The sequence below is a fragment of the Gavialis gangeticus genome, unplaced genomic scaffold (assembly GCF_001723915.1).
Source record: "Gavialis gangeticus isolate Ggan-Ray unplaced genomic scaffold, GavGan_comp1, whole genome shotgun sequence".
Lineage (NCBI taxonomy): Eukaryota > Metazoa > Chordata > Crocodylia > Gavialidae > Gavialis > Gavialis gangeticus.
Window position 1 is genome coordinate 15,588,544 of NW_017729008.1, and position 6,857 is coordinate 15,595,400.

At 46.3% G+C, this 6,857-nt stretch overlaps 1 protein-coding gene across 2 annotated transcripts in view; it reads left to right on the forward strand.

Annotated features, from left to right (window-relative positions):
- The window catches only part of SRPK2 (SRSF protein kinase 2), a 389,922-nt gene that overhangs the window by 95,037 nt on the left and 288,028 nt on the right, over nucleotides 1–6,857 (forward strand). Inside the window, exon 1 of one of the 2 annotated variants that reach the window (XM_019509442.1) lies at nucleotides 6,542–6,618. The exons of the other annotated variant lie outside the window; for it this stretch is intronic. The gene's annotated coding sequence lies outside the window, so the exon portion shown is untranslated. Of the gene's footprint in view, nucleotides 1–6,541; nucleotides 6,619–6,857 lie in introns of those variants that run through there. 2 annotated transcript variants of the gene reach the window in all.

A 6,857-nucleotide genomic window follows, 5' to 3' on the forward strand; every position in this document is an offset into this window, starting at 1 on the left:
TGTTATTATTGCCAGTGGACACTCAGCGCTGCCTAAGCTCTTCAGTCCCGTGGCCCATCCCTGATCAGCCCTGACAACATGTTTCCCTCCCCAGGCCACATGCCCTGCCCACTTGGCTCCTGGCTGGACTCCATAGAGACCGTAGGGTCATGGGGTGGTGATAGTGCTCGTTTCTGCCCACAGAACAGGAGCTCCAGCCCGGCGGATGAGTTGCTGGGTCCAGGATCTTGGGGCAGTGACAGTACAGGGCTCGACCCAGGGCAGAGCCTCAATCCGCTCCTCACATGCCCCAGGCCACAGAATGCCATCTGTTGCATGGCTCTGCCTTGGGCCCTGGCCCTTGGCTCTTACAGCCCCAAGATTCTGGGGTCTCCCTGGTCCCACCTGCTTTGTTTTGCTCCCGGATGTTCCCCACCTGCCTGCTGGCCTCACCCCAGCCACCTGCCCAAGTGCTCTGCCCACATAGGTTCTGCCTCCATGGTGGCTGCTGGGTTTACAGGTTAGGGTGTCCAGGTGTGGGGCTGGGCCTGGTGGTTGTGGCAGCTGGAAAGAGCTTGTGCTGGGGCCAATGAGAAATGGAGTCTGGCTGCTGCACTGCCGGAGCCCTGCTGTGCACTTGGGGGTGGTGGGACAGGTGGCATGTGACATGTCCGGCCTGCAGTGGGCAGTTCGGGCCAATCCCTTGGTGGCCTAGATCTGGCCCATGGGCCATATTTTGCCCTCCTCTGATCTAGAACCTGAGTCCTCTGAGTTTCTTGTCCGTCACAGAAGAGTGGTGCACTACAAGATAGCTAATTACATCAGTTTCCCTTATGACTGCAGAATCAACTCTTATTGTATACTCAAATGTGTGCAGCAAAGATTTCCTGCAGGAAAATGGACTGATCCAGAACTGGGGAGAGATGTAAGATTTAAACAAAACTGTGTAAGAGGAAAGAATGCATGTCAGTTTGTGCATTCTAACGTTCTCTAACAGCTCTGTCTGCACAATATGATTAACACACGCATCTTAAACAGAAGGAGGGAAGGGTGGTATTACTGGGGATCCTGCCCTGTGTCCTGTCTTAAGTGGATGAATGTAGTGGAATAGCTAGGGAATTCTGAGCTGAGAAAAGGAGCAGCTGAGGCATATAGAAGCAGATGAAAGAATTGGAAGTATAGGGGAAACAGAGTTGGACAGCTGTGAAGCTATGTCTTCACTACCAAAATAGGATGCTTTATGACAGCAGGTTAGTTGCCACGAGTTGTGCTTGATTGAACAATGGTTCTGGACTTGTTACCTTGGTGTAAGTATTTGTGGTCAATTCTATACTTCTATTGGAGCTGATTTTTAATTGTTGTGCTTGATTACCTGACATAGGATCATAGAAACTTAAAAAAGTAGGGTTGGAAGAAACCTTCAGAGGTCATCTAGTTCAATCTTCTATCTCAGCCATCCCATACAAATCTGTTGTATAACCTGTTAGCAACATATAACCTACAGTCAACCCTGACACAACCACAGAACGTAACAAACTAACCTGTCACAAGCACTTATAGGTAAACTTACTCATGACTCAATGATTGTGTTAAGATCAAATGTCTTTAAAAAGCATATTTTTAGCAGCAGAGTATGTGAGAATGAAGCAGTAGGTAGAGGAAGACATTAGAAAACTTATAGTTGGCAAACATTTTTCCTTAACTTGTGCAATATGAAAACTAACAACAAAATTTGATGATTTGGCAAACCAACTTTTTTCTGAATTCTCTGGGCAGGTCAGATCTAACAATGTAATCTGTTTCACATGATTAGTTAAGTAGCCCTAGTTTCTTCAAGGTGATTTAGTATCTTAAACATGTTGGTAAATTCTGAGAATTCAAATAGGCAATTGCACTTGGTCTATTTTTTAATATAAAGAAAATGTTCTTTCAGTGTTCGGAAATATCTAATTGACACTTGAGCCTCCTGGGTGATTTCATAATCAGATGCTATCCTACCTCCTTTGAATCTGATTAATCTGTTACTTTATGTGTTTGTACTATTTATTTTAAAACTGATGCTGTATTTAATTAGGGAAGTTTGGGGGTGGGGGTTTGAACAGATGCTACTTTTTTTTGTTTCCAACACATTGCCTATTTGATTTTTTTTTTTTTTTTTTTTTTTTTTTTTTTTTGTTTTGTTTATTTTTTTTTTTTTTTTTTTGTTTTGTTTATTTTTTTTTTTTTTTTTTTGTTTTGTTTATTTTTTTTTTTTTTTTTTTGTTTTGTTTATTTTTTTTTTTTTTTTTTTGTTTTGTTTATTTTTTTTTTTTTTTTTTTTTTTTTTTTTTGTTTTGTTTATTATGAACACCTAATATTACATAGAGAAAAACAGTCTTTATTACAAGAATGTTATGGTTGCAAAATCAAGTATTTGGCTAGAAGAGGCCATCCAACTTTTAAGTGGCTGGCGCCCACATGCCCCACAAGCTGCACCAGCAGGTGTTGCACACTGCAGGGACAACACTAAGGGAGGCCCCAGGCTCCCTCAGGTGGCACACCCTACACACACGGGTGTGGGCAGGCACTCCTTCACCCTGCTGCATTGCTGCATGGTGTGGCATACCACCACACTTTCAACTCCCTGAAGGCTCCCCTGTGGTACCATGGCATACTCTGGGCTGCTGGTACCCCAAGCACTGTGGGCTGCACCACGATGTCTTGCCCTCTGGGTTGGGGGCATGCAGCAGAAACCGGGATAGGGAGGGGGCACCCCAAGACCACAGCTACTGCTGTAGCTAAAGCAATAGTAGCAAAAGTGGCTGGGTGGGAGCCTGAGGGCAGTACTCATGGGCTGCCCCTTGGACACCCCTGAACTACAAAATGCTAAGTTGAAGGTTGCCTATTTGACATTAATTCAGCCTGTTTGTGCCTATGCATAATTTTTTTATTATTAAAGATTTTAATTATATGATCACATATTAAGATATTAATCTCTTTCCATAGGTTTCCTGCATCTTTCAGCAAGTACGAAGTTATTCAGTATTTTTATCCTTTTTAATGTGTGGTGCTCATCCTGGCACTGGATACAACATTAAATAGCTTTCTGGTGGGTGTGTGTGTGTGTCTGGTGCCATTACCAAAGTATCAGATTACTTTCCAAAATGAGTTGGTCTTTACAACATCCCTGGTAGCAAAGCAGGCCCTATTTGATTTGGATTTGGATTTGGCCCAAATCAGGGACAGTGATTCGATGTATTGATTCAGATTGCTGTCCCTGATTCAATTCAGCCAAACCTGAATCTGAAGATTCGGTGCTGATTTCAGAGAATCAGCAATTTGGACATAGAGACAGCTTTAAAAGTGTATTTCTACATACCTCAAGGTTGCAGGCGCAACTTGTGATCACTGTGAAGCTGGGGTGCATGGAGCATCCCACAGGAGTGCAGGAGGGCCCTCCATGTGCTTGGTGGCTCCCCGCTCACTGCTACGTGCATACGCTCCACCACACACACACTCGCACATCCCTATGCAGCACACAGACCCAGCCACCCTCCCCTTCCACACACACCTACACATCCCTACAAACACCCTCCACAAACCCCCTTACCCACCTACCCATCCACATCCACACGTACCCCCCACATACCCCATACCCAGCAACCCATACCCTCTCACACCTACCCCTGCAGTGTATGAGTAGGACTTCATATACAGCTATTATGCAATCACCTCTATATACACAACACAAACACAAATCAGGACAAAAGTGTTTTTTTAAATAAAATTTAAGTATGTTATTGTGGATGTTTAATTTTTAGTATATAATTTGGGTTTTTTTCAGTTCCAAGATGAGAAACCCCCTTCCCAAATGGAGTACTTCCGGGGTGAGGGGAGGGACTTCTGGTGGTGAAGGTCAGGGGTTAGGAGGTTGTACTTCTGGTCCCAAGATGGTGACCAGGGTGCGGGGCACCTGTCAAGGGGTGGAGCTACCCTTGCGGCCCTTGACAGGTCGCCAAAACTCATTAAGCGGCCCTCCAACCAAAATAATTGCTCGCCCCCATACTGTTCTCACTGGTGGCAGAACAAGGAGCAAACTTGCAGCAAAAATATAGGTTAAATATTAGGAACAACTTTCTCATGAGGAGGGTGGTAAACCACTGGAACAGGTTACCTAGAGAGGTGGTGGTATCTCCATTTTTGGAGGTTTTTTAATACCTGGCTGGACAGATTCTTGACTGGAATGATCTAGTTGGGGATGGTCCTGATCTGAGCGGTGAGTTGAACTAGATGACCTCCTGAGGTCCCTTCCAACCCTAATTTTCTGTGAGTCTAAGAGTATTTACATTGGTTGCAGGTGTTTCACACTTGGCACTGACAAGATAGAAAACCCACATTTTTAAGCCAACAGAGAATATTTTGGTTTAAGTGACTTACTCATCATCTTCATCATCATCATCATGACCGATGTTCCCTCTAAGGAGTAGCGGTCCGTGAGCGCACTGCTTTGGTCCATGAGCGCGCTGCTTCGGTTCGGCCTCCCCCCTTCAGCACGGCACAGTCCGCTGGTAAGTGTCCAGGTGGGAGCGGTCAGGGTTCGGCCACCAGACGATGGTAAGCTTCTCACTCCTCATGCAGGGCAGGCAGTGGCTCCTCCCCAAGGCGAGGTGGGGCTGGGGGCTGGTGCAGGCTCCTCTGGCTCTGGGCAACTGGTCCGTGGGCTCCATTGGCTCTAGGGAACTGCTCCGCAGCCCCGCATTGCCTCAGGAAGTGAGGAGGCACATGGAGTCAGGTTTGGGGAGTAGAGCAGTTCTCTGGAGCCGGTGGAGCCTGCAGAGTAGTTCCCCGGAGGTATCGGAGCCTGCGCCAGTCCCTAGCCCCTGTCCCTGCCTTGCCTCACCTTGGGGAGGAGCTGCTGCTTGCCCCGCATGAGGCTCTGCTGGCTCCAGGGAACTGCTCCATGGGCTCTGCCAGCTCCAGAGAACTGCTCCACTTCCCAGCCCAGAAGCCATGTGCCTCCTCACTCCCTGAGGCGATGCGGGGGAGCAGAGCAGTTCCTCAGAGCTGGTGGAGCCCGTACCAGCCCCCGTCCCTGTCCCTGCCCCCACCTCGGGAAGGAGCTGCTGCTTGCCCCACTTGAGACGTAAGGAGCTTACCTCCGGTAAGTGTCCCACGCCGGCCCCGGTGCTTGTGCTGCACTCTGCGCCCGGCTCCTCTCTGGCCAGGTGCGCAGCCTTAAAAAGTTTGTGTGTGGCAAGATTTTTACTTGTGCACAGCCATGCACGCATGCAGCTTAGAGGGAACACTGATCATCACACAAATTTCACACAGATAAAATCCATGTGCAGGGGCTTTAAACTTCCTTAACCATGAGAGCATCCTTCCTGCAACCCCCTGCTTTTTTACCACACGCCTTCCAGCTTCTGCATCAAGATTCAGAGGTTTTGTGTGCTACTGTAACTCATTCGAAAAGTACTGCTTTTTCCATCCCATAGTCAAAATAGTGTGTGTTCATTAATTAAAGACCCCATCATAAAGCATATGCACATGGGGACTGAATTGATTGCATAGGTAACCTTAGATATGGCATTATCTGTTCAGAGAGGTTGACTTGGCATTCTTATTATTCCTTTAATGCTGTTTTTTTAAGTTATTTTTTTCCATATAAGTTTTACTCTGAAAAACAGAAATTCTGTCAGGCAGAACCATATTGACTGCCAGCTTGAGTCATCAACAGGTTTAAGACCTCTGGATCGTCGGCACAGACCATACTGCTTGAGCTAAGGGTGATGATAGTAGTTGGCTGTTACCCCTTTATGTGCGTAGCAGCCCCAGAAAAGGATGAGATGCATGCTTTGCCATTGTGCTTCATTCTTGTTTTGTTGACAGCAGAGGGCTATAGAGATGCAGGACTCCAGGGTTCAAGTCCAGATTCTGTAAGGAAGATGTATGCTTCCCTTGAGTACACACTCTTCTGCAGCACCCTGGCTTCTCAGTGTCACCTTAATTCTTGCTTCTGTTTTTCCTCTTGTCCTGTGCACCCTGGTTACAGTGTCTGTCTGTTCTTACCACCTCTCCATATACCCCAGCTCCTGCCTCCAAGTTCCTCTGTGCCTCTCAACCTCTATCCACTATGTGGACCCTCTGTTTACTGTCTAAATCTACTACTTTTTGGCTGCCCTCCTCTGGAGCCCTGCCCCATCATTTCCATCTTCTGGTTCTTGCTTCTCACTCTTGCAATTGAGATAAATGTCTTCCTTGTCCTTCCCTTTGTTTCTTGGTGCCAAGGTGGGCAAATAAGAGCACTTTTTTTTTTCTTCCTGTCTCTGCCATCACAGGCTGCCCAGTAGCTAGAATAGACAGTCACAGAAAAGTCTGGGTCAGTCCTTCCAGCCGTGAAGGGGAATACGCTGCCATATAAGGAATTTGTTGCAACAAACCTATGCCTAATATATGTGAACTGAGACTCTTTGAAGGCTTACAACATAGCCATGTTTGTGTAGTTAGGGACATGACTTTTGATTTTCCCCAGATACTAAAGTTACTGACCCTGATAAATGTCAAGCCCTACTCCAAAGCAAGTTGATTCTATGTTTTTTTTGATGAAGTGGTTATAAGAGCCAAGTGACACCTTTAGGACTTGTTTACTGCACTTAAAACGTGAGTGTCTTGTTGTTTAAACAGTGAAACACATGCTAAGTAAGATCATATTGTACAATGTTCTACAAGATGCATATCTTCAGATCATATTTAATAATGTGTCAGCTATCATTGGAATGCACCATGGACATAATATGAGTTCAGAAGTCTGTGGAGGTGTGTGGAGCTGGGACCAGCTGTGTTTCAGTCCTACCCCCAACATTGCACCAGTGCGTAGATCCAGTGGCAGGAGTGGCACC